The sequence below is a fragment of the Dama dama genome, chromosome 30 (genome assembly GCF_033118175.1).
Source record: "Dama dama isolate Ldn47 chromosome 30, ASM3311817v1, whole genome shotgun sequence".
NCBI classification, from domain to species: domain Eukaryota; kingdom Metazoa; phylum Chordata; class Mammalia; order Artiodactyla; family Cervidae; genus Dama; species Dama dama.
The window spans coordinates 84,674,920-84,702,557 of record NC_083710.1 but is presented as its reverse complement, the minus strand read 5'-3'; the positions used below and the strand labels follow the sequence as shown (position 1 = coordinate 84,702,557).

General features: G+C 43.4%; 1 long non-coding RNA gene across 1 annotated transcript; it reads left to right on the top strand.

Annotated features, from left to right (window-relative positions):
• Nucleotides 1-2,618: 2,618 nt before the first annotated feature.
• Nucleotides 2,619-27,638, top strand: LOC133049500 (uncharacterized). The gene is made up of 3 exons (XR_009691342.1): nt 2,619-3,093; nt 9,642-9,722; nt 27,594-27,638. It is a non-coding gene; the product is annotated as an uncharacterized LOC133049500 (long non-coding RNA).

Genomic DNA, 27,638 nt, shown 5'->3' with positions numbered 1-27,638 from the left:
TCTTGCTAAGCATACATAGATAATTGAAATATGGCCTGATGTTGCTGTGTTTTCAGTAGTCACTCCATCACGCTTGCTCGCTCAGTCATGTCTGACTCTTTGCAGCCCCATGAATTGTAGTCCACCAGGTTCTTCTGTCCATGGAATTTTCCAGGCAAGAATACTGCAATGGGTTTCCATGACTTCCTCCAGGGAATCTTCCCAACCCAGAGATTGAACCCACATCTGTTGCATCTCCTGCACTGGCAGGTAGATTTTTTTTTTTAAGACTAGTGCCACCTGGGAAGCCCAATCACTCCATCACAGGTTATAGTTAAAGTCACACCAAGAGGGCTATGGAGAAAGCCACAGTTCCTGGACATCACAGGAAAGCCAGTCTCAGTAATTTCAACCAATGTTATTGGTGAGGTGCCTCCTGAAGGTGTGTGATATCCCACAAGTGAAGAGATGCTGTTTAAAAGACAGAGAGAAGCTTTTCAGAGTGCAGCCTGGATGAATTAAGAGAGCTGGTTTTCTGGGAGTTGCCAGGCAGCAGTATCATAAGCCGCCACATGAGGGTTCTGAGTGTGTTTGGCCAGAGAAGATGATGCTGCCTGACCCCCTGACATGGCCACTTAACGACACTGTGAGTAAGCTCATGGGTCCTCCTTAGGCTGATGACTTCAGGATGACAGGCACAGAACTCATAAAGGACTTACCCCCAGACCTCTGCTGTGCCTGCATTCTGAGGTTAGACGCAGGCTGACGGTGGGCGTTCTGGTTGCTGGAACAAAGAAGGCCCGGGACTGCAGAGGCGGCAGGTTAAAGAGGCATGTGACAACCCACGGGATCCCCGTGACTCAAGTGTTCATGCTGGAACTGAGTGAAGGCCAGTAAACAGCCAGCTCGGGGAAGCAAAAGAATACATGGTTGTTGTGGAGGCTTGTTTTAGGACTTAATGATCTTGTGTCCAAGCTGCTTGCGGAAAAGTTGGGGACCTTTGGCTTAAATATTCTGAAATTTCTATTCGGGTGGGAATGGAGCTCAACACCATTATCAGGAAGGTATTTATTCTGGCTTCAAAGTCCTCTTACATCAAAGCCAAGGAATGTGCCATGAGAAAACCATGTCGTAAGAGAAACAAATTGGAAACTCACCTATTTCCAAATCGACCTGAGACCTGCTGACAATAACAAGATTTTAGAAAGATAATTGTCAGTAGGGCCCTAAAAAACATTCAGAAAAAAAATATTTTTCTTTGCGAAGATTGATATATTATTGAGAAAATTAATATACTATTGAACTATTCAATAACCGAAAAGGATTGGAATTCACCTTGTGTTTCTGGTCCTGCTACAGTTAGCAAAAATACTCAAAGCTTTAGGGGATAGCCAAAAATAAATGTAAAAAGTGTCAAAAGCCATCTGCCTGATTAGGTTGTAGAAATAAAGGCAAAAAGAAAGTCCAAACTATGGTGAGATACAACCTCACACCAGTCTCACAGAATGACCGTCGTGAGAAAGTTTACAAATGGCACAAATGTTGGAAAGCACTGTGGGAAAGGGAGCCCTCCTACACTTCGGGTGGGAATGCACACTTGCACGGCCACTGTAGGAAACAGTATGAAGGGTTCCGCTAGAACTGAAACTAGAGCTGCCATTTGATCTAGCAATCCTGCGCTGCGCTCATTCACTTCAGTCGTGTCTGACTCTCTGTGACCCCATGGACTGTAGCCCGCCAGGCTGCTCTGTCCACTGGGATTCTCCAGGCAAGAATACTGGAGTGGGGTGCCATGCCCTTCTCCACTAGCAATCCTACTCCTGGGCTTATAACTGGAACAAACACGAATTCAAAAAGGTATTTGCACCCAATGTTCATAGCAGCACTATTTGCAATAGCCAGGACATGGAAGCAACCTAATGTCTACTGACAAATGAAGGTGAGGCGTACACATGCGATGTTCATTGGCCTAGGGGGTGGGTTTTAGCTACTTCTTCATTTGTGAACTAGATGCATTGATTTTCTTCTTTGTAGGTTGGCCAATATATATATATATATATATATATATATATGTATATATATATATATATATACATATAACTTCCCCAAACAGCATTTACTTGAACAAAAGTTTTAATGCCTGGGCACCTGGTGGCTCAGATAGTAAAGAATCTGCCTGCAAGGCAGAAGACCCAGGTTCGATCTCTGGGTGGGGAAGATCCCCTGGAGAGGGGAACCGCAACCCACTCCAGCATTCTTGCCTGGAGAATTCCATGGACAGAGCAGCCTGGTGGGCTACAGTCCATGGGGCACAAAGAGTTGGACACGACTGAGTGACTAACACGTGCCCCCCCACCACCACCTCGAGGCACAGGTGCTAACGATCAGAGGCGGGTGCACCCTCTATCTCTAGACCTGCCCGCCTTCTGCTCTGTGGCCGAGCTCAGAGTCCAGCCCAGGAGAGGCCTCACCTGCAGGGGAGCTGGAGGGCGCCCGAGTCCCTATCTTCAGCCACTCACACTAATCTCTCTGTTCAGAGGCAGAGGGCGGTTTGCAGCTTCGGGCAGCACCCGGAAGCCACGCGCTCACATGCGCCGGCGCGGAGAGGCACCCGGAAGTGCTTGCCTGCAGGGTCCAGGTGCCCACTCTGCACAACGCTGTCCTCCACTCGTCCTCTGAGGGCTTGAGAGGATGTTTGGTTTGCAATCATTTTTCCTTGTGGTTCAAAGGAATCACAGGCAGAAGCCTCATATATAAAAATATGTAAAATCCGCTTTGGGCTGGAATCTCAGATCCCCGAACCCTGTGCCGCAGACATCTCCGATCTGTACCTGCTCCCCGCCCACCCCCAGGAGGTGTCGTCTGGGGATCTCTGAGTGTGGCTGTGCAGCACGTGCGTGATGGGAAGGGGAGCGGCCATCCTGGAGCCACCCCCAGGAAGCCCCATTCCCTGTCCAGGTGGGAGCGTGGGCCCTTCTTCTGAGCTCCGTTCTGAAGCCTTTCCCGTTCTGCAAGTGTCCAAGCTGCTGCTGGCAAGCCTTCCTCCTTGAGCCTTCAGGACAGATGCCTGGACGGGAGTTTGTCCTTCAGCCGCGTTTAGCAGCAAGGAGACAGGTGGGCGAAGCTGAAGGGTGTGGGAAGTGCGGCGGACGACTGGAGGAGCGGGTGGTGGATCTCTGGGTCTGTCTGGGCTCAGAGCAAACAGCGTCACCAGGGAGCATCCGGGATGAGTGTTCTCGCCTTCCTATCTGTCGCGGGGCCAGCCTGTTTTTCTGCTCTGGCTGGGTGACGCCGGTGTACTGTTCTTTTGCCTCTTATAATAGCAATTCTGCAACGGGTTACCAGACTAGAGAAGAGCAGAAGAAATGTCAGCTCCCAAAGGCCTGAGCGCAGTCAGGAAGGTATCAGAAATAGATTTTAAATATTCTTTAATGGTAGCATGATTATGGTGCTCTCATTACTGAGGTTTTTTTTTTTTTTTTTTTTTTTTTTAAGTCCTAAAAGAAACATTTTCTTTTTTCTTTTTTCTCCTTCATACCTCCCTGGGCTTCCCCAGTGGCTCAGAGGTGAGAAATCTTCCTGCAATGCAGAAGCCCTGGGAGACTCGGGTTTGATACCCGTGTGGGGAAGACCCCCTGGAGGAGTAAGTAGTAACCCACTCCAGTATTCTTGCCTAGAGAGTCCCAGGGACAGAGGAGCAACCTGGCATGCTACAATCCATGGTGTTGCCAAGAGCTGGACATGACTGAGCATACCTCCTCAAATGGAAAGGAAACTCTTGGAAAAAATAAATCTATTTTCCATCAGTTTTCTTTTCTTTTTCACTACTGTTGACCTTTGAATATTTTTTCTGGCCCATAAGACTTTAGAGTCTGTTGTCTAAAAGCTACAAGAACCCCTATATTATTTTATACAACAGACTATATTAGTCTATAATAGATTATATTGGTCAATGTCTTTTGATATACATAGTGGTAATTAAAATTAGCAAGTGAGTTGTATTGTGTGGAAATAAGTTCTATCATCTAATTTTTTTTCATTTTTGAAATATTTGCACCACATCAGTTCATTCATCAAATGATATTTAACTTATTTAAATGTTTCATTCTTCATTTTTGAAAGCAATCTGAAGCCAGTCTGAATACCTAGAATTCATTCTGGATTTTCTTCAAAACTTTCCGGATTTAATAGCTCAATTTGTATTCTGTGCCAGCCCACCCAAGGTGTTAGCAGAGATGGAATCTCTGATTCAGTGTAGTTTTCCAAGACCTGTTATGTTTTCCCTTCCTATGAGGCTTTATAAATATCTCAGTGCATGTCCGAATAGAACACCAGTTGGGCAAAAACCATTGGTTTGAGCTGATGATTTCTTATGAAATAATATTCAATGTGAAAAATGCATGATAAATGCGGTTAATACTTCATACCTTTTATACGACAGCCAAGCCAAATGTAATGCAAGTGTATAATAAAAGTTTAAAATACCATCTACTTTATTATGATCATTTTGGTACAGTGTGTGTCAGCAACATATCTGTATGGAGGCTATTCCCTAAGCCAATTGTACTTTACTGCTGAATTATATAGCTTGAAAAGCAATAGAGTAGGAATGAAATATTCGAAAAGAGGTGAAATAGGTATTAATGTTCTTATTTGACTGGAAGGCTTGGATGCTGCTCTTATAAAGATTTGCTTTTTATATGGTATTAATCAGTTACTATAAATGCAGAATGGTTAATAAAGTCTTCTAATCCAAACTGCCAGAATTACGAGCTTGATTTTTGCAAAAGCCAGGGACAATTTTTGTTGGAACAGAATACAAAATGATGGGAGGAAGAACCATATGTAACCCTGGAAAAGGCTCTCATCTTCATCCTCTGATTTGCTTGCCAGAGGACTCTGCCTTTCCACGAATTCCTGTCGAGATATTTCATCACTTCCCAGGTGGCGCTAGTGGTAAATAACCCACTGCCAGCAATGCAGGTTCGATCCCTGGGTCGAGAAGTTCCCCTGGAGGAGGAAATGGCAACCTACTCCAGTATTATTGCCTGGAAAATTCCGTGGACAGGGGAGCCTGGCGGGCTACAGTTCATGGGGTCGCAAAGAGTTGGACACGACTGAGCACATCACAGTTTTAATGAGCTAATAATAAGGATGACACTGTCTTCTATTGATACAGATTCCCCGGGTAACTTAATCATCTCGGTTAATTTTTCTCTGATGTAAACGTACTTAGCCACCTCCTCTCTCTCCGACACAGAAAGAGAAACAGGATGGGGGTGGGGAAGGTTGAACATCCAGCCCAGACTCCACTTAGGGGACCCTGAGGAGCTGAGCACCAGCATGAGAGCGCCAGGTAGCTGGGAAGGAGAATCAAGAGTGATGACGCCTAGGAAGACCGCCCGACTCTAAGAACGGAATGGAAATTTTAGAAGGCTTCTCCTGGGCTACTCTTTTCTTCTGGTCCCTGAGAATGTCACCATAGATTCCCAGAGCACGGTGTGGTGTGACACCAAAACAACAGCATTTGGTGTCTCGTGTGCCAGACTTTATACCTTGAAATCCGACATTCCAGAGTTTTTCATTTCTTTGAAACATCTCAGCACAAAAACAAAACCTCGCCAGCATACACACAGAGAAACAAAAGAAAGAAACGGCCAAGTGTCAGAGGAATTTGTTTCTAACATAGAAGCAGGAAAAAAAAAAAAAAAGGCAGCAAGCACCTCTCTCTGTCTTGACCCTGCCTAATTTAGTTCTTACACCTAAGATTTTTTTCCCACCAAAGGAGCAGAAGGCAATGAAGTTTTCTCAAGTTCTTTCTTTTGTCCCGGAGATTTATGGCAGTGAGGATGTCTCAGTCTCTGATTTAGTGTCTGGGCGGTGGTGTCCCACATGGAGAGAGGTCTCCCGACAAGCCTGGGCGGTCTCAGCCCGGAGGTCTTCTTCCAGTAACAGAGGCAGGTCCGTGCGGGCGATGGCTAAGTCACTTCTGTCCTGTCCGACTCTTTGCAACCCCATGGACCATAGCCTGCCAGGTTCCTCCAGGGGACTCTGTATGGATAGAAGACAGTATCATCCTTATTATTAGTTAATTAAAATTATGATGTGCTCAGTCGTGTCCAGCTCTTTGCGACCCCATGAACTGCAGCCCGCCAGGCTCCTCTGTACATGGAACTTTCCAGGCAAGAATACTGCAGTGGGTTGCCATTTCCTTCTCCAGGGGATCTTCCTGACCCAGGGATCGAACCCATGTCTCTTACATCTCCTGCATTGGTAGGCGGGTTCTTTACCACTAGCCTCTGTCCTCCACATGCTCAAAGTGGTTCTGATGGAGCCCCTCCTGCATTACACGAACCTAGCTTGCTAAGCTGCCAAAACCAAGGAACTGTTCATCCACAGGAGATGAAAGGGCTGGGTCTTGGCTGGGAACGCTGTGGGTAGGAGCACCTGGAGCCTCGCGCTATGGGATTACGGGGAGCACAGGGAGAGTGGGAGGTGGGAGAGGCGGCAGGCTTTGGCAGAGTGCTCGCGGGGCTGCTGTTTCTGGTGAGCACTGTGTGGGAGGCGATGCTGGGATGCTCTCAGGTTGCAGAAGCCACATTTTCAGGTTCCTGCTGTCTCCGGGGATTCCTTTCTGCTGCAGGGCTCCGGAGGGACAGACCAGTGTGAAAGCGCCCGTCTCCCTGGGACCTTGGACGTTCTGGGCTCTCGTTCTGCAGGATGAGATGCATCCTGGGCTTATCCAGGTGCTGGGTGTGTGCTCACCGACATCCAGCCGCACTGTGCAGTTGTCGTTTAGTCGCTCAGTCCTGTCCGACTGTCCTTGGACTGTAGCCTGCCAGGTTCCTCCAGGGGACTCAGTATGGATAGAAGACAGTATCATCCTTATTATTAGTTAATTAAAATTATGATGTGCTCAGTTGTGTCCAAGTCTTTGTGACTCCATGAACTATGTAGCCCTCCAGGCTCCTCTGTCCATGGAACTTTCCAGGCAATGATACCGGAGTGGTTTGCCATTCCCTTCTCCAGGGGATCATCCCAACCCAGGGACTGTACCCGCATCTCCTATATTGGCAGGCGGATCATTAACTGCTGAGCCACCAGAGAAGTCCCCAAGGTACTGCCACTGCCCTTCAATTAGGAAGGCTTGCATAAGATGGAAGCTTCCTGGGCTCCTGGAGCAGATTGGGAACGACTTGCAAGAGCCACTGCCTGTTAATCCAAAGTGAGTCTCTGAGCGCAGCAACTTTAAGATGCTTTGAAATTAATGGGATGTCGTCAGCTCTTCCTTCGTGCTCCCAGAGACATCCTCTGACGCGGGTCACAAGCCTCAGGCCTGCTAGAATCCCCCAACTTTGCATCTTTTTCTATTTTGTGAAATGGATTCTTCCATCAAGAGTCTTATATATTTTGGGGTCCAGGTGAGGTGGTGCTGGTGGTAGAGAATCTGCCTGCCAATCCAAGAGATGTAAGAGACACAAGTTCAATCCCCGGTTCAGGAAGATCCCATCGAGGAGGGTGTGGCAACCCACTTCAGTATTCTTGCCTGGAGAATCCCAAAGACAGAGGAGCCTGGAGGGCTACAGTCCATAGGATCGCAGAGAGTTGGACACGACTGAAGTGACTTAACAAGAACCCCCCTGACTGTAGGTCTTTTGCTTCTATGTGAAATATATTCCTCCATCAGAAGTCGTATTTATTTTACTCTGATGCTATTTCCTAGGATTGAGGTGGTCGTTTATTCTACAGTAAGCTGTGAAAGTTTTTATTATTCTATTCAGCACTTTGAACCTGAACAGACATCTGACGTGTTATGAACCTCTAATTAGAAATGAATTCCTAAAATTTCTCTTGAAACCATCTGATGTGACAGTAGCCCACACAGCCTCACACAACTGGTTCTCTGTCTACTTAGAGAATTGCACATAGGAATTTGGATATCACCAGGATTTCTCTCTAAAGGGGAGGACCTATAGATGCCTTGACGGTAATCCACGTAAAGCCTCCAGAGCAGTGCCAGCCCCTATTAAACACCTGGTTGGTGTCCGCCGTTACTTTTTCCTCCCTTTTTGCAGCCAAGACAGAGCTGGCAACCTTCTCTGGATCCTTTCAAGTCACCAGACATGAATAGGGTAGGTTGGGGGCCATCAGCTGCTTCTGCACCTCTCTGTCTGGACCATTGCTAAACTGCTCGCTTTAATCTATTAACATGCACATTCCAGAGGGAAGGAGAGAAATTCACTTCTTTCCACTTGCTGGGAGCTCATCGTGACCACCGATTTCCCACTGACAGTGATGTAATTCATGGAACATCTACCCAGCTGTCCTCAGTAATCAGGGGACAGGGGGCACCTCATCTTTGGGGCCAACTCTTGAGAAATATTAAGATTTTTCTTTCTAGCCAACTGTCAAACCAATGAACTTGAAAAATGATACAGGATGCGTAATGAATTGGAAACACAATGTGTGAAAAAATGTTTTCATATATATCTAATTTTGAGCCGCTCATCTGAAATGTCTGATGTACATGATTTGTTGAGGACTTTTTAATGGCAACAGATGTGGTCACTGGCCAAAACACCCCTCTGCCAAACTGTGTTTGATCAGTAATATAGATCCATCTTCTCTGTATTTCCTCTTGGATGCTGCTAGCCCATTCTCTCTAGGACAGAGGCTAGAAGATCAAGTGTCCATCCAACACAGACCCATTCCATGCTCTGCCATCACCTCCCACCCCAGGACTGGGTAAAACAACTGTCATTAAGCAACCTCTGGCTTCTTGCAGATTTTGGAATCCCAGCCCGATGTTCTCTAGAGACACACACACAACGAAACTCACTGTTGTGCCCCATCCGCATTGCCTCCGCTAGTTTTCACGAATGACTGGCTCTGACCATTAAAAAAAAAAGAATGATCTCTTTGCAGAAACAATCACACAAAGAGAAGGGAAAAGAGGGGTGGGAAGAACAGTCAGTTTGAGGACCTGGCTTTACTCTGTGATCTTGGTAAAGATAATTTCACCTCAGTTTTTGCATATCTAATAAATGGAGATAACACTTTAATCAGTCAGTTTCCCTGAATTTTTCTGAAGATCCAGTGCATCAGTTTATTTGCATGATCCACAGTGACTATACACTTTTATAAGTTATGAGCTTTGTTTCTGGTCAAGCCCCAGGGGCTGCTCTTGGTATTCCAGGAGGTGGAAAAAATATTTTCCCTTCAAACCCAATGAGGCAGGTTGCTAATTCCATGATGCATTCAAGTTTCTACTACTTAAAAAAAAAAAAAAAATCTGGACCTTTAATCCTGCCTCAGGAAAGCTACTGTCCCAATTAAGAAATGTATGCATACACGTATTTAGTAAAACATGTGCATAAAGCAAAACCCTTGATGTCTCTCTCAGAATCCGAGAATATTCTCACCAATTATAAGTGAAAATTTGTCTGCTCCATTCTTAGCTCTCTTTCCTTTTTCTACTTAATGGCCTTTCGCTCTGAGCACTTACTCGGCCAGCATTTTGACCAGTCTGCTTCCCAGATCAGGAATGTGAGCTCACCCAGACATCTCTTAGCAGGCAGACCCCAGTGGCTCCCTGGAACACCCGTAAAACCTGGACCCTGTGCCACTCATCATCATTCTGTGCTGTCCTTTGTTCTTTACAGACAGTTCATAAAAGAATGTTTGCTGAACTGGACTGAACTGAGTCACTGTGCATCCGTGACGTGATGCTACCAGCGAAACAGGTGAGTGACAAAGAGGCCCCCAGAGGGATACCCAGCAAAGCCAGGCAAAGACGTTCCCCGGAAGATACATCTCGCCGCACCCCCGGTTGCACATCAACCAGCTAAGCCCTCATTCTAGAAATCCTCTTATCCTCCACCGGGATGACCACCTACTTGGCAACAGAGACTGACTCACGGACGCTACTTCCTTGCAAGGACAATTATAAACAAGATTATGGCTGATTTGTGTTGTTGTATGGCAGAAACCAACACGACATCGTAAAAATTTTTAAAAATATTTACATGAAAAAAAACAGAATGATAAAGTGCTTTTGAAATTAAAAAAAAAAATTAGGAAGCTAGAACAATCTGGCAATCAGCTAACTAGGCGTCCTGCCCAGCTCTCGCCTCATTCACCCTGCTTTCTTTTGGATTCTAGGAAACCAGAAGAAAAAGATATTTTCAAGGCAGGCTTAACTAGCATTCCACGGATGGGTAATGGAATGAGCATTCGTGTTGACACCTGTAAAAATCTCCCTTGAATGTTTCCACATTTATATTTCATGCGGTAAAGCATTTTAGCCGCAGGGAGATAGTCAGAGCTGATCTGTCCTAAGGCAGTGAGATGACTACTTTTACTGCATGAAATAATTTCTTGGTATGATTTTTAGGGACAGTGAAACATGGCAGCTGAGGTCCAATATTTATTTCGATTGTGGACACTGCACGTTAAATAGTTCCATGGCGGTAGGTGCTACAAAGTAGCTTTTCCTCAGGAGCTTTCCTTTCGGATGTTTTGCTCTTGGAAATATCAAACATCTGCCTGAGGCAAATAGCTAAATAGCTGCAATTTTCTAGCTCCATCCTATTTTTGGCTTTCAGTGCCGGAGGCCTTCGAACACCCATGTTGGAGGTTGGATGCTCGCGAAGGCTTTGGGAACTTAGGAGACCCAAGCTGTTTTAGATCAATGCCTCCCCATGCTTAAAGGGCTAGTAAAACTGGGTTATAATGTTTACATGACTTTTTATGGGTCAGAGTTTATTACAGTTCTATTCAATGGCCTACAGCGGAGGAAAACTTTACAAGATTTTCCTGCATTTGACAGTTCTGTTTCAGCGTATCTGGAAAGGGAAAGTGCTTTTTTTTCCCCTTTTCCTGCCTTACATTCTCTTTTGCTTTCAGTTTTATTTTTTCCCTTTCAAAAGGAGCGAGCTCCTAAGACTCCCTGAATGCAAGTGGTATTTCTCTTACTTTGGAGGCTGTAAATCTACCTGGGCCCAGGATTCTATGGATGTTCAGAGACAACCGATGATTTCAGATGGTTTTCAGCCTGCCATTGGAGGTTCCCATCCACACTACTCGTAACCAGAAGGGCGTTTTCATTTTACCGGGAGACACTTGGGTTTGCAGGGATGGCAGGTGGTTCTTCTCCTTTCTACATTAGTCAGCAGCATCAGATGGCCCAGAGCCCAGCCTGTAGGGCTGGCAAACCTACCCGCACAACACTCTTCCACCTTTTGGTTGTTTATTTCTTGGGCAATTCTCCTAACCTTTCTGAGCTTGGTATTAGTGATACTGGCTTGGCTAAAATGCGCGTTTAGGTTTTCCGAATCATCTTAACAAAACTCTGAACGAACTTTTTGGCCAGCCAAAATACTTACAAGATCAGTAAAGGGGATTAAAAAATGAAATTACGCATGAATTACACAGATGGGGACAACTGTTTCATGCATTATTTCATTAATCAACCCTATTAAGCACCTACTATGTGTTGGACACTGTCATGGGCCTTAAAGCCAGCAGACAAAGTCGTGGTCCCTGTTCTCAAGTTCTACTGGGGGAGAGAGTATACAACCTCATCTGGCAGCATGAAGGGCTGTGAAGAAGACGAAGGGAAGTTGGGGCACAAGTGAGACTCAAGTGTTATTTTAGTAGATAGTCAAGAAAAGTCCTATGATGGGCTGGCGGAGGGTTAACATATATGCACTGCTGTATATAAAATATATATGCAAAGAGCCGACTCATTGGAAAAGACCCTGATGATGGAAAAGAGCGAAGGCAGGAGGAGAAGGGGACGACAGAAAGGAGATGCTTGGATGGCATCACCGGCTAAATGGACATGAGTTTGAGCAAGCTCCAGGAGTTGGTGATGGACAGGGAGACCTGGTGTGCTACAGTCCATGGGGTTGCAGAGTTGGACACGACTGAGTGACTGAACTGAACTGATACATAAAATACATAAAATAGTAAACAACAAGGACCTACTGTGAGGCACAGGGGACTATACTCAATATCATGTAATGATCTACAAGGGAAAGAACATGTATGTGTATGTATGTATGTATGCATGCATGCATATATGTATGTATATCTTTGCCAATGGTTCAGCAGGTAAAGAACCTACCTTCAGTGCAGGAGACTTGAGAGATGTGGGTTCAATCTCCGGGTCAGGAAGATTCCCTGGGGAAGGGAATGGCTACCCACTTCAGTATTCTTGCCTAGAGAATCCCATGGATGGAGCCTGGATGGCTACAGTCCATGGGGTTGTATATGTGTGTGTTTGCATATATGTATACACACACACACACACACACACACACACACACACACACATAGGTGGGCTTCCCAGGTGGCACAGTGGTAAAGAATCCACCTGCCAATGCAGGAAATGCAGGAGACGTGGATTCTATCCCTGGGTGGGAAGATCCCCTGGAGGAGGAAATGGTAATCCACTCCAGTATTCTTGCCTGAAAAATCATATGGACAGAGAAGCCAGGTGGGCTACAGTCCATGGGGTTGCAGAGTTGGACACCACTGAGGACTGAGTTGTAAGCACACATATATGTATGTGTGTGTATATATATATATATATCTGAATCACTTTGCTATACACCTTAAACTAACACAACATTGTAAATCAACTATGAAAGTTGCTCAGTTGTGTCTGACTCTTTGCGATCCTGTGGCCTATACAGTCCATGGAATTCTCCAGGCCAGAATACTGGAGTGGGGTAGCCATTCCTTTCTCCAAGGGATCTTCCCAACCCAGGGATCGAACCCAGGTCTCCCACATTGCAAGCAGATTCTTTGCCAGCTAAGCCACCAGGGAACCCCAAGAACACTGGATTGGGTAGCCTATCCCTTCTCCGAGGGGTCTTCCAGACCCAGGAATTGAACTGGGGTCTCTTGCATTGCAGGTGGATTCTTTACCAGCTGAGCTACCAGGGAAACCCACATAAATCAACTATGCTTCCATTTTTTAAAGAAGGAAAAAAAAAAAAAAAGCCCTATGATGATGTGACACTTGAAAAGAAGCCTACATTTAGTGGTTAAGTCCTGTAATCATCCAAAGAACATTCTAGGCACAGGAGACAGGAAATTCTGAAGCCTGGGGCAGTGTCATGGGGGGCTGGGGGCTCAGAGTGCTGGAGCCCATGCCCTAGAGAGGGGTGGGAGATGACCTGAGAGGTGGCCGGAGCCAGGCCAGGTAGCATCTCTTCACCTCTGGTAAAGACGTGACCTTCAGCCTGAGCGAATCAGGGCATTACTTGAGGGATGGAGCAAAGGCAAAGTGTAACCTGGTTTATGTACTGAATGGATCTTGCCAACTGCCATTGGGAGAACAGACTATAAAGGGGAAAGGGAAGACGCTGGGAAAACCCAAACAAAAACCTGTGCATGTATAGCTGGATGGGGGCAATGCAGATGCCAACAGCCCAGTTCTCTGCAGTTAATATTTTATTCTTTGATTGGATCTCTTGCTTTTATTAATACATGGCTTAGTTTCTAATCTTGAGATCATATTAATTTTGTTTATCTCTTTCTTCACCCTTTTCCTGTTATCAGCTTTAATCGTTCAAAATGGTAGAACCGTTGCTTCAGTGTTGCGCTTAGCCTCTTGTTTCAGAAGACTTTTGAGATCAGTGTCTTTCTTTCATATGTATTGTGATTTTTTTTTAAGATTTTTTGTTTAAATTAATGTGGACCCATTTTAAAGTCTTTACTGAAACTGCTATATACAGTATTGCTTCTGTTTTGTGTTTTTGTTTTTTGGCCGAGAGGTAGGTGGGATCCTAGCTTTCCAGCCAAGGATGGAACCTGTACCCTCTGTGTTGGAAGGCTGTCTTAAATCACAAGTGAAATTGACCACACATGATCTGCCTACCACTGTGATGCCAGTAGGACTGAGCTTCTTGTGTGTGGATCAACTTCATCTATGGGTTTTTTAAAAGTGCAGAGGCCACAGCACCACTGTGGGCTTGAACACACAGTTCTGCTGAGGGTCTGGTTATTTAGGCATGAAGAAGGGCTGTGTTCTATTGTCAGCCACGAATGTAACAGCCAGCACATTTCTTTGGGAGGAATGGGGACATTTTCATGGTAGGGACACTATGGAGTAATTTTACTCATGTCTTGTCATCCATCCTTAAACCCTAAACATCTCAAATAACTTGTTTTTTGTTTGTTTGTTTGTTTTATGACTATTCCCTGAGGCACGGGATCTTAGTTCCTTGACCAGGGATCGAACCTGAGTCCCCTGTAGTGGAGATGTGGAATCTTAACCATTGGACCACCAGGAAAGTCCTTAAAATAACTGTCTTTGTCTTATGAATCGTAGAGGATGACAGTCATCTCCAGAGCTGTGGAAATTACTTCACCTGGAGGCAAAATGGGGAGCTGTTTGTGGGGTCTCATGAAGGGGACCCAGATGGCAATCTGCTTGCCAATCATGCCTGAAATTCCACCCCAAGTCAGGAATGCTTTACACATTTGACCCCAATAAAAATGCAAGAGGTGCAGGAAGCATAATAAATCATTAATACCATTTTATGAGTTTATCAGCCTCTCCTTTCAATGTTGTAGGGGGGAGAAGGTGAAGGGCATGCCTGGCGTTGGAGCTGGCAGAGAAACTAGACCTTGAGCTTTTCATGACAGGGTCCAAACAGAGGCCTCACCATCAGGCGGCTGCAAGTTTCAAGTTCAAAACCTTGCTTGCAGACACCTGTGTCCAGGAAGCTAGCTATGGTAGCTAAAATTATGGTAACACCCGAATTATTGTCCTATGGCTGCACTTAGCAGGGTGATTAAAATCATTTATACGGTTGGCTTCGGAGAGGCAGTCAAGGAGCCGGGTTTAGACTTCCAAGCTTGTCTCATTCAGCTGTTGGAAATAGCAGGCCACCACATCTGTTAAAAAATATATATGTATCCTCCTGAATTTTTATGAGAGGGACTCATCACATCTCTGCTTTGGCTTAAAAAATAGTAAAAGCTAGAATATATAACTAGTTTCCATCCCCAAGAGTGGGTACACATATCATATTATGTGATCCTTGGAAGAAGTCCCTTTCTGTGCAAAATTCAGCCACACTTGGGTGTTTTCTTATGCTCAGGCTGACTCTTTTTGCCAACTGTTGGACACAGTCTCACGTTACAGGTGGTAAAATCAAAATCAGCAATGAACACATGGCACAGATTTTTTTTTTAACTTTATCATTTGTAAGACAAATATTATAAGATAGCCTTTGTGTATTTGCTTTCTATACAGGCCACACGCACAGACCAAGCAATGTATTCTTTGTTTAAGTGTATAGGACTTGTTTAAACCTTGCATTGGGAATTTACATAGAATATTAGTTTTTCTTGGAACTTTTGACCAACAGCACGTTTTTGGAAAAATTCTCAGACCCACATAATTCAATGTTGGCTGTCACACCTGCAGATGTCCAGATGGAAACAAATGATCTGAGATTCCCAGTGCAAATATAATGGAATAATGACATAGAAATAAAGAAGGCTACTTTATAAATAAATCTCCTTGTCTGTCTTTGCATCCTTCTCAGGTTAGACCCTAACGCTTGCTTGGACAATGCCTCAGTAAATTATTGCTATATGAATAAGCAAAACGGAGTGTGTCAGGTGATACTGACCAGGATGGTGTGTGGCATGGAAGTGGTATCTAATCTAATAACTGTTGCAGAGGGCTTTCCTGGTGGCTCAGATGGTAAAGAATCCACCTGCAATGCGGGAGACCAGGGTTCCATCCCTGAGTCGAGAAGACCCCCCAGAGAAGGTAATGGTAACCCACTCCAGTGTTCTTGCCTGGAGAATTTCATGGACAGAGGAGCCTGGAGGGCTACCGTCCATGGAGTCACACAGAGTTGGACATGACTGCAGTGACTTAGCACACACACAGGTACACTGGAATATTTTTTTTATTTAGATATACAGGACTGGGGACAACAATTTGGCCAGTTTTCAAATGTGTGAAAATGGCATTAACAACTGTTCAAATTGTATAAATGACAGGAAGAATGGCTAAGGGGTTGTTAGCTTCTGTTAAAAATATGCAGAGGAGGTGGACACTGATTCATCAGGTGTGGGGGAAGCATAGTGTCCTAGCTGAGAGGAGGATTGGTAATCCTTGTTAGAATCCACTTCGATTCTATTATGATATGATTTATGCAAGCCCATATATATATTAGTACCTCATTTCCTTCCCAGATGGCTAAATGTTTCTATCCGATGTATTTTCATCCTTCACATAATGCTCTTAATCACAGTGGTTATGATGTGTTGGTATCACTTGGTATATACCCATTAAAAAATGATTCCAATTTTCATAGTTGGCTTGTGGAATCAATCTTGCAATTTTAAGGTCATGCCTTGTAAAACACTTAATGTTCTGGCATGGGAAGTAAAGTGAAGTCTCAGCAGAACCCCTGAACCCTGAATTTTATGTGAATGTATCAGTAGGTTTTCTATTTGTCATGGCTGCATTGGATCAATTAATGCACTACAGGTGTTTTTATTTCAACTGACTGAATATTTCTGATAAGACAAACATCAAAGAATCAACTTCTTTCTTGATGAAAAGATATTTATCATTCCTCATTAGACATAAAAATGGACTAAAATAAGAACTAAACCATCTTTAATGTAATGAGCTATTTTTGGTTTCTAAGACAAATGGGGCCTGAAAATTAATAAGATACTATCTTGTAATTTAGAAGTTTAGATGCGGGTGGGAGGAAGATGAAGTTCATACAGAAATGACGATGGCGCTAGACGGAATATGTCAAATGACAGAGTGGGTGTATGTATGAATGCATGCTAAGTCACTTCCGTCGTGTCCTACCTTACAACCCCATGGGCTGTAGCTTGCCAGGCTCCTCTGTCCTTAGGATTTCCCAGGCGAGAATACTGGAGTGGGTTACCATTTCCTTCTCCAGGAGATCTCCCTCACCCAGGTGTTAAACCCACATCTCCTGCACTGGCAGGCATTTCTTTACCACTGAGTCCCCTTAGAAGGCCAAAATGACAGAATGGGACCATTCAAGTGCTATTTCAGTTCAGAAAAGAGAGCCAGATAATCCTGGAAAGTAAAGGAAAAAGGTGGAGTTTATGCAGGGCCTGAAGGGTCTGAAGAGTCAGCATACCTACAGATGATGAGGGGGCATTTAGGCAGCGGCCACATCAGAGTCAACACATGGAGGTAGGAGAGAGAATACGAGAAGCTATGGCTTCAGATACTTGAAAGGCATTAGTGGGAAATAGCCTCCAAAGTCAGGTGACACAAAGCCTGAGAAACTGTGGACGAGAACTCGGGCTGTGACTGTTAGCACATGGCTCACCAGAGAATACTTCCAAGCAGATAAGGGATAGCAGTTTTGTATTTTGAAGATGAATGTGAAGTGACAGAGAAGATTGACTAGAATAGGAAGATGATAGAGTTAGTGAAATTAAAAGCCATGAAATTAAAAGATGCTTGCTCCTTGGAAAGAAAGTTATAACCAACCTAGACAGCATATTAAAAAGCAGCAACATTACTTGGCCAATAAAGGTCCATCTAGTCAAAGCTGTGGTTTCTCCAGTGGTCATGTATGGATGTGAGGGTTGGACTATAAAAAAAGGTGAGTGCCGAAGAATTGATGCTTTTGAACTGTGGTGCTGGAGAAGACTCTTGAGAGTCCCTTGGACTGCAAGGAGATCCACCCAGTCCATCCTAAAGGAGATCAGTCCTGGGTGTTCATTGGAAGGACTGATGCTGAAGCTGAAACTCCAGTACTTTGGCCACCTGATGTGAAGAACCGACTCATTTGAAAAGACCCTGATGCTGGGAAAGATTGAAGGTGGGAGGAGAAGGGGACGACAGAGGATGAGATGGCTGGATGGCATCACCGACTCAATGGACATGAGTTTGAGTAAACTCTGGGAGTTGGTGATGGACAGGGAGGCTGGCGTGCTGCAGTCCGTGGGCTTGCAAAGAGTCAGACATGACTGAGCGACTGAACTGAACTGAGAGTTAGTGAGACAGCCAGATACTCTCAGAATCAACATCAGAGTTAAACATGAACTAGAAGATTAAAGCAGATAAATACCATGTAAGGTCACTTACATGTGGAATCTAAAATAAAGTACAAATGAACATATCAATGAAACAAAAACCAACTCACAGACATGGAGAACAGCCTTGTGGTTGCCAAGGGAGGGTGGTTAGGGGAGGGAAGGCTTGGGAGGTTGGGGTTAGCAGATGTCAGCTTTTATATATAGGATGCATAAACAACAAGGTCCTTCCTTAGGATGCAGGGAACTGTGTGAAGTATCCTGTAATAAACCATAATGGAGAGAATATGAAAAAAGTATATGAATGTATACGTAACTGGGCCACTTTGCTGTACAGAAGAAATTAACAACACTGTAAATCAACTCAACTTCTCTCTCTCTCTCTCTCTCTCTCTATATATATATATATATATATATATATATATATATATATATATATATATATATAAGAAACTGATATGGAATCAAGGAGAAAGACGGCTACAAGAGAGACACTGTGAAGTTAGAATTAAGGTTGACAGGATGCGGAACGTGGGTTTAGGAAAGGAGACGTGACAAGACGTTAGAAGCAGGCTTGAGGAGGACTGTGCTGAGCTGGGCCGCGAGCACCCCGCGTGGAGGGGCTGCAGGAGGCAGCACGCCTAGATGCTGGTGGGCAGCTGGAGACTTGGGACACACTTGTGCAGAGTCCCTGTGCTTCAGTGGAAATAAATTTGAAAGTGATCCACAAAGGAATCTGTTTGTATTAGCATAAAAGGATGAGATAACCAAGCAGGAAACACGACATATATTTTATGCATTATGTAAGCTTCTTAAAATACAAACTACACGCTATTTTAAAAAATGTATTTCATTAAAAGAGTGAGGTGGACCTAGAGATTCGAAGACTTTTTTTTTTTTTTGGCAGTATTCCTGTAGAGCGAAGTGGTTCTGAGAGGAAAAAAAAAAGATCTCCTATATTAACCTTCGTCTTTATTTCATGTTTATTTTAGCAATGGAATGAACATGAAGCAAAGTCTTTAACAAAATATTTATGCTGCTTAATATCTTTGTGATAAACATAATATTTTGTAGCCAAGAACTGATAAATGTTTTAATAAGCCACAATATATAATAATATTTTATTGAGATTTGAGAAGCCTGTCTTTTTAGCTGCATCTGAGCAACAGTTCTCTGTAGCCTTCTCCCAGGAAAAATTTTCATGAAAGGAAATGCTGGTTTGTGCTCAGCCTCTATGACTGCATTGAATGGGGAATTCGTTAGACTTACCAGCAATGATACCATCCTTTTGTTGCACTTTATGTTTGCTGTCCTAGATCTGTATTTAGCCACCGCCCTTCTCACTCTGTTGTCCTTGATATAATGTACTGGAAAGCAGAAAAAGAACCGTTCCTATAATCTATGTGTCCCATGTCCTCCCAGACAGAGCAATTCCACGAGACTGTGAATTTTTGAGCAAAGGACCTCAAATCTTGTGTAACGTGGGAGCAAAGTGAACCTCTCTGTCCCTTTTTGGACAACGACACATTTTCAGCACTTTCTCTGCACAGTATCACCTCAAAGGGCTACTCTAATTAGTCAAAGAATCTTTCCTGCCGGGTGTGACATTTTCGCAGACATGATGTCACCTTCCAAAATTTCTTGGCTCACTAAAGGAAATATGAAACATGTTGACGTTATGTGGAAGATTAATTGAGTTCTAATTTTTAATTTTGGAAATCTTCTTGGTCCTTTTGAGTGACAGCTGAGATCAAACCTACGAATGTATTGGAATAAATTACCTAAGGGGATACTGTACTCTGGGAATTTACAATCTTAATAGAGATGTCATACAAGCATGAGATGGCTTGGAGGCTGGGTATGGCAGACAGTCTGAACTTTGCTTCGGGTTTCACTTGAAGAAGAGATTAAACTAATACAGATAAAACTAAGCTGTTCCAGTATTGTAGATTCTAGGCAATTCCTGTTGAAGTTTTCAGACTATCTCAAGTTTCTGGAAGACTTTTGAGAAGTAACTGGCTTTGGGATTGATTGTTACTTTTTAAAATTCTATGGCTTTTTTTTCACCTTAGTCCAAAACATAATGGAAAGAATTTTCAATTCTTAAACAAATCATTAATGATGAGTTAATCCTTCTCTTGGGGCTCAGCTGGTAAAGAAGCTGCCTGCAATGGGGGAGACCTGGGTTCAATCCCTAGGTTGGGAAGATCCCCTGGAGAAGGGAAATGCTACCCACTCCAGTATTCTGGCCTGGAGAATTCCATGGACTGCATATTCCATGGGATCGCAAAGAGTCAGACACGACTGAGCAACTTTCACTTTCAATCCATTCAATTTTAATACACATATTTTGAAATTAAAATGCATGACTTTAAGTTGATTTTGTTGTTTTTTCACATCTGAGTTAAATTTACAAAATATGTGTGAATCAATTTCTTAGTTTGAAATTGAAAGCTAGTACTACCTTAGCAGCACCAACATGGTACTGTTTCCTTCGTATGAAAGAAAACAGAACAGGCTTTAATAAACTGTTTCACTCTCACCCTTGTTGCAAAACATTAATTATTTGTTAGTATTCAGAGTAATTCGTCTTCACCTAATTATAACAAGGGGGACCTCCCAGGTAAAGAACTCACCTGCCATTGCAGGAGACATCGGTTAGATCCCTGGGTTGGAAAGATTCCCTGGAAAAGGAAATGGCAACCCACTCCTGTATTTTTTTTGTCCCTGTATTCTTGCCTTGAAAATTTCATGGACAGAGGAGTCTGGTGGGCTACAGTCCATGCGATTGAAAAAAGAGTCAGACAGGACTGAGCAACTGAACAACAAGAAGCAATTATAATAATAACTTTTAAGAGTTACAATAAATATACTCATAGGTAGAGTTCTATGTATGTCTGAAGATATTAGAACAACTTGTTACCTAAAAAAGTTAAGTGATTTCAAGGAGAAGAGTAGTATTTTGTAAAGGTCAACAAGATAGAGGAGACGGGAGTCTGGAAGTTCTAGAGAAGATTGTTCTTAGAAATTCAAGACCAGTCAGTGTCAAGGGAATCTTGCAGATTAGGAAGCTCTGATATTGCTCTGAACACTGAAATCAAAACCGGAGATAGACACCAGAGCCTGGAGAATTTGGGTCCAAGGAGCGGAGTGGACCCCCAGAGCGGAGTTCTGGGGTCTTTGAGTGCCTATTCTCTAGGCTCCTGGACGCCGGGAACGGGCCTGGTCTAGAATGAGGGTCAAGGGAATCTTCATAATGGCTGACCAAGGGATACAGATGCTCTATCCCGGCAGAATCTGAAATCATCTAGGGCAGAGGTAGACAACCCAAGCGCCTAAAAAGGTCATCAGATGAACGGCTGCGCAGAGCAAGGGCCTGTGAAGTCAGCAAAGCCTGAAGGGCTGCCACCACGGGCCGGAACAGTGCCCGCTCCTAGAACCTTTAAACGGACGCTCAGATGGCCCTGCCAGGCTCGGAGGAAGAGATGCGGTCTGGAGTGCAGCAGGGCCAGGCCACAGAAGACCTCGTGAGACATGAGAGAAGGTTGAGATTTCATCCCACGCTTGATCGGAAGTCTTTGGAGGTTCAAGCAGGAGGTCCTTAATCTGATCTGAAGTTTGAAAGGACTTCCAGGTGGAGACTGGAGGGAAGGCTTTGAGAGCGGAATTGCCTGCTCCGGCAGAGATCACCGCTGTGCCGGGTGACGCAGCAGCATAGCTTGGCAGCGGTGGTGGGCTTGCGTGGGAACAGAGGAGAAAACAGGTCCAGGTGTGTTTTGCAGGCGGTGTCTGCAGGATTTACTGAAGGAGGGTGAGGAGGATGAGGGAGAGAAAAAAGTCCCGCACGAGTTCCGGTTTCCAACTTGAATAGCTGGAATGATGCTGAAGATGCCCCTCCTTTACAGGTTCTGCGATCCCATGATTGTTTCAGATCATCTGGATTTACCTTGCATGATCTTCTTGCTGCCATCTTCCTGCAAAAACCTCGGGTAATGATCACTGAGCTAATACCACCCTTTTAACTCAGCACCCAACATGTGTTGCCTCAGTAAGAGCTTAGATATGTCTTTAAATAATCCTCGTGAGGGGATGTGCAGACATCTTTTCTCATTGTCCCAAGTCTCTGGCGAATATTTGGCATGTTTTTGTTCCAAGTATACTTTAAGAGTGAAGACAGATACACATATCTTGAAAGTGCTCAGAACAATGGGGTCTTTTGAAGGTCTGCGTACACGTGGGTTGAGGGCAGTGTTAGGAGAAAACCATGCCGATGTCTGAGTATGTGCCTCCTTCCAAAAACAAACGTGGAATGTTCTGAAGAAAAAGTTGAGAGCTGGCGATGAAGAAATCTGACTCCAGCATATAAACTGTGTAAGAAGGACGCTGAAGGAAGGGAGCATGGATTGAAAAGTCATTGGATCAGAACACAGAGGAAGGTCCTTTCACCGCCCTCACGTGCAGACTTGGAATCAGGAGTAAACTTGGCTTTCAGTTCTGACCATGGTTTTAGGAACCTCATTTATCTTTCTGAACCTCCATTCCTTAATCCAAAAAATGGATGATAACATTTATTTTGTGGAGTTGTCATGCCATTTATAAATACTTGATTTGAAGTGCCTGTCACGTGTATCTTGCCAAAAGTAATTTCTTTTTATTAAAATCTTTAATAAGATGATGAATTCATTGACTGTTTTATCCACAGGTTGTTTGAGGATCCTTGGCAGCCGCTATAGACCAGGCTAGTGGCTGGACATACAAGATAAATGGAAATATCCTTGGCCTAAGATCATATAATAAATTCTAGACTCCATGTCTACTAAGTGCCATTGGAACTAAAACTTTAAAAAAAACAACTAGACATGACTTGGAAAGCTCTAGAAGGAATGGGAAGTTCCTCTGAGCAGAGGAAGCTAGAGAAAAGCAGCTGTAAATGCAGGGAAGGATATGAACAAAATAAAGGCATGAAATTACATCATCGACCTAGGGCATGGTCAGTTGCATAGTGTGGCTAAAATGTAGGGTGTGTGTGTATTGGAAAGAAGTGTTGGCTGACAAAACCTAAAAGAGAATAAGGAACCTGGGCTTGATATGATAAAGAGGTGCAGAGCAGTGTAGTTTTATTTTTATGTATTTTGATGCGGAACATTTTTTGAAGTCTTTTTTGAATTTTTTACAATATTGCTGCTGCTTTATATTTTTTTATTTTTTGGCTGTGAGCCATGTGGGATCTTAGTTCCCAGGCCAGGAATCAAACCCACACCCCCTGTATTGGAAAAGCAAAGTTGTAACCACTGGACCACTAGGGAAGTCCTTCAGACCAGCATAGTTTTAAAAGTAATTTTCAAACATTTAGCATTCACATATGCATCTTCATACCCCAAAAGTTTGCATTTTAAATACCAAAGATGCATGTTTAACCTACCCTTTACTCTGGTTGGAGAAGGAAATGGCAACCCACTGCAGTATTCTTGCCTGGAAAATCCCATGGACAGAGGAGCCTGGTGGGCTACATGCAGTCCATACGATCAGAAAGAATCAAACACGACTGAGCAACTACGCACTTAACTCTGGTTCATTGTTGCTGTAGTTCAGTCGTTCTAACGTGTTGACTCTTTGAGACCTCATGGACTGCAGCACACAGGATCCTCTGTCCTCTGTTATCTCCTGGAGGTTTCTCAGAGTCATGTCCACTGAGTCAGTGATGCTATCCAACCATCTCATCATCTATCACCATCTTCTCTAGCCCTTGCTCTTTCCCAGTATCAGGGTCTTCTCCAGTGAGTCAACACTTTGCATCAGGTGGCCAAAGTATTGGAGCTTCAGCTTCAGTCTTTCCAATGAATATTCAGAGTTCATTTCCTTTAGGATGGACTGGTTTGATCTCCTTGCAGTCCAAGGGACTCTCAAGAGTCTTCTCCAGAACCACAGTTTGAAAGTATTAATTCCTCAGCACTCAACCTTCTTTATGGTTCAGTTCTCACATCCATATATAACTACTGGAAAAACCATAGTTTTGACTATATGAACCTTTGTCAGCAAAGTGATGTCTCTGCTTTTTAGTAAGCTGTCTAGGTTTGTCATAACTTTCTTTCCAAGGAACAAGCGTTTTTTAATTTCATGGCTGTTGTAGTCACCATCTGCAGTGATTTTGGAGACCAAGAAAATAAAGTCTGTCACTGTTTCCACTTTTCCCCTATTTGCCATGAAGTGATGGAACTGGATGTCATGAACTTAGTTTTTTTAATGTTATATCTCTTTTAAAATAGCTACAATGAGGTACACTTGACATATATTTAAAGTGTACCATGTGGTAAAGTGGACACATATGTAAGCCTGTGGAGACAACGTTATAATCAAGACAGAGGACCTGGCTATTATCTCCAAAGTTCCCCCCCCCCCTCCCCCGCACCTTTGTAACACCACCCTCTCCCTGGGAAGCCTCTGATCTGCTTTTTGTCACTAGAGATTAGTTTGTACTTTCAAGAGCTTCATTTTAATGGAATAATACAGCATGCACTCTTTTCTGTGGACTTCACTCAGCAGGACTATTTTGAGATGCATCGAGGTTGCTGCATTTATTAATTGTTAATTCTCTCTTAGTGCTGAGTCATCTTCCATGGCATGAGAGTTCCACACTTGCTTATCCATTATCTGTTGACGGACTTCTGACTTGTTTCCAGCTTGGTTAGGAAACCGTTACTTCCCTCCCTTCCATTAATCAGACCTCAGACACATGATCATTGCATAGCTCAGAAAAGAGACCATGTCTTTGAACTGATTTCCCCTGACATGGAATGTAGGCAGTTTGGTGGGGTATTGCCCAGTTGTCAACATTAGTGAGCGGAGTGAAGCCTGATGCATTAGACTATCTAACTGCATTAAGTTCTCCTGGGTGCATAACGTAAGGCTGGTAGGGGTATTGACTGCACTGTATCAGAAACATGCTTGTTTACAAGTTTGGAAGTTTGAGGTTGACACATACACACGGCTATATTTAAAATGAAAAACCAACAAGGACCTACTTACATAGTACAGGGAACTCTGCTCCACGTTATGTAACAACCTAAATGGGAAAATAATTTGAAAGAGAATAGATACATGTAGATATATGTGTATCTATATCACTCAGTCGTGTCCAACTCTTTGTGACCCCATGGACTGTAGCCTTCCAGGCTCATCTGTCCATGGGATTTCCCAGGCAAGGATACTGGAGTGGGTAGCCATTCCTTTCTCCAGGGGATCTTCCTGCACTGGGGATCGAACCCAGGTGTCCTGCATTGCAGGCAGATTCTTTACCTTCTGAGCCCCTTTATTTTTAACAGAACTGCTTTGCTGTCCACCTGAAACTATTACAACTATATTCCAGATATAGTTGTTAATCAACTACACTCCAATATAAAAGAATTAAAAGTTAAAAGGAATAGGCTTCGGAATGGCACTTGAAACCATATTGTACTCTAGGGAAGTATTTTCCACAGCAGGAGTCCTTCCTATCTCCAAACCAACTCCTGCCAGATATGAAAGGCAAATTCAGAATTTAAAAGTCATTTTCCTTGTTCCATTTTTATGATTTATTCATAGTAAATTCTGATTTAATTGACAATGTAAATCTCTCTTTAATTTATCATCCGTCAGCAAAATTGTGAAAGAGAGCATTCATATGCACACGGAATATGAGCATGACCTAGAATGGCAGGTCCCTTGATTCCGTGTTACTTTATGTATATTATTCAAACATGTGAGTCACATCAGCTTCAAATCAAAAAATGTTCTTGAAAGCCTTTTTAAAAATTAAAACTTCAAGATAGTGATCAAAACCCCAAACTTTTCTCTTATAAACGTAATGTCAAAAGCACATAACCCAGGATAGTAAAATAGTTTATTTGCAAACAATTAGCATGCCTGAGTTATGTTATGGTAAAACTATCACCAAAAGGGAGTACTATATTAAAATGTATTCTGATTGTCATTGTTTACAAGGTAAATAACCATTCTTCACTTACCTCTGTTTTCCCACCCTTTGATGATAATAGCTAGCATCCATAGAGGCAGTATCAATATCATTTAGTTTTATATTGTATATGGAATGGATAAACAAGGTCCTACTGTATAGCACAGGGTACTCTACTCAATGTTCTGTGATAAACCATATGGAAAAGAATTTTAAAAGTATGTATATATCAATATCCATGTATAACTGAATTTCTTTGCTGTAGAGTAGAAATTAACACTGGTAAAGAATCCATCTGCCAATGCAGGAGATGTAAGAGATGCAAGTTCGATTTCTAGGGTGGGGAGATGCCCTGGAGGAGAGCATGGCCACCCCCTCCAGTATTCTTGGCTGGAGAATCCCCATGGGCAGAGGAGCCTGGTGGACTGCAGTCCATGAGGTTGAAAAGAGCCGGACATGACTGAGCGACTTAGCATGCATAAATCAAATATACTTGAATAAAGTAAATTTTAAAGTATCATTTAATTTTAGAATGAAAAAAAAAAAAAAGAAACAGGAAATCAACAAAAAATCCTGTAACATGTCTAAGTAACTCCAAATCCTTCCTCAAGAAACTGAAATATTAATTTTTGCCTTGTTCATCTTGTACAATCCAATAAACTACTTCAAGTAAATGGAGAGAATTAAAAATCATTTCAAGAATTGCATTTAGTGGAATGAGAGCAATGATGAGCCTTTTCCATTAAGTTCCAGGGGTGCAGTGACTATATTATCTTACTGTTGCCTCCTCCAAGATCAGCATGAAGCACTGTGGCTGAGAATGGGGTTGTCTATCTATCCTGGCCTAACTGGCCCCCTTAAGTCATTCCCAGTGGAACTGACTTTCTGATTCTAATGAATAGTGAAGTCCCTCTGTAATTCATGCCGGCATCTGAAGGGGACCCAGCCTGGTCTCAGTCAGAATAAGCAGTGGTGTCTTCTAACCATGGTTGACCATCAGCATCTTCTCAGATTGGAAGGACTGATGCTGAAGCTGACGCTCCAATCCTTTGGCCACCTGATACAGAAAGCCAACTCACTGGAAAAGACCCTGATGCTAGAAAAAGACGGGAGGAAAAAGGAGAAGGGGTCAGCAGAGGATGACATGGTTAGATAGCACCACTGACTCAGTGGACATGAACAAACTCCAGGAGGTAGTGAAGAACAGAGGAGGCTGGCATGCTGCAGTCCATGGGGTCGCAAAGAGCCAGACATGACTTAGTGACGCAATAGCAACAAAATAGTCTTCATAGAGCCCTACCAGAACTCTACAATCACAGCCACTTATTCCTAACCAACCAGGGTCACAAATACTGAGAAATGTTGATCATTACAGTGAAATATTCATGTAAGTGACTTAAAAACGTTACTCAGATCTTCTCTCTTGTCATAGTGATATCCTACACACACGTTTTGATGGGTATTCACTCACTACTTGATAAAGCCCTCTATATTCAGCATGGCAAATCATGGCACAGTCTATCCTTCCAACTACTTGTGACAAGCACTATTTACTGCCCACCTCCGTCCCTCATTGTCTTCTTTGTCTTCACAGTTGCTCAGCTGTGTCTAACTCCTTGAGACCTCATGGAATGAAGCC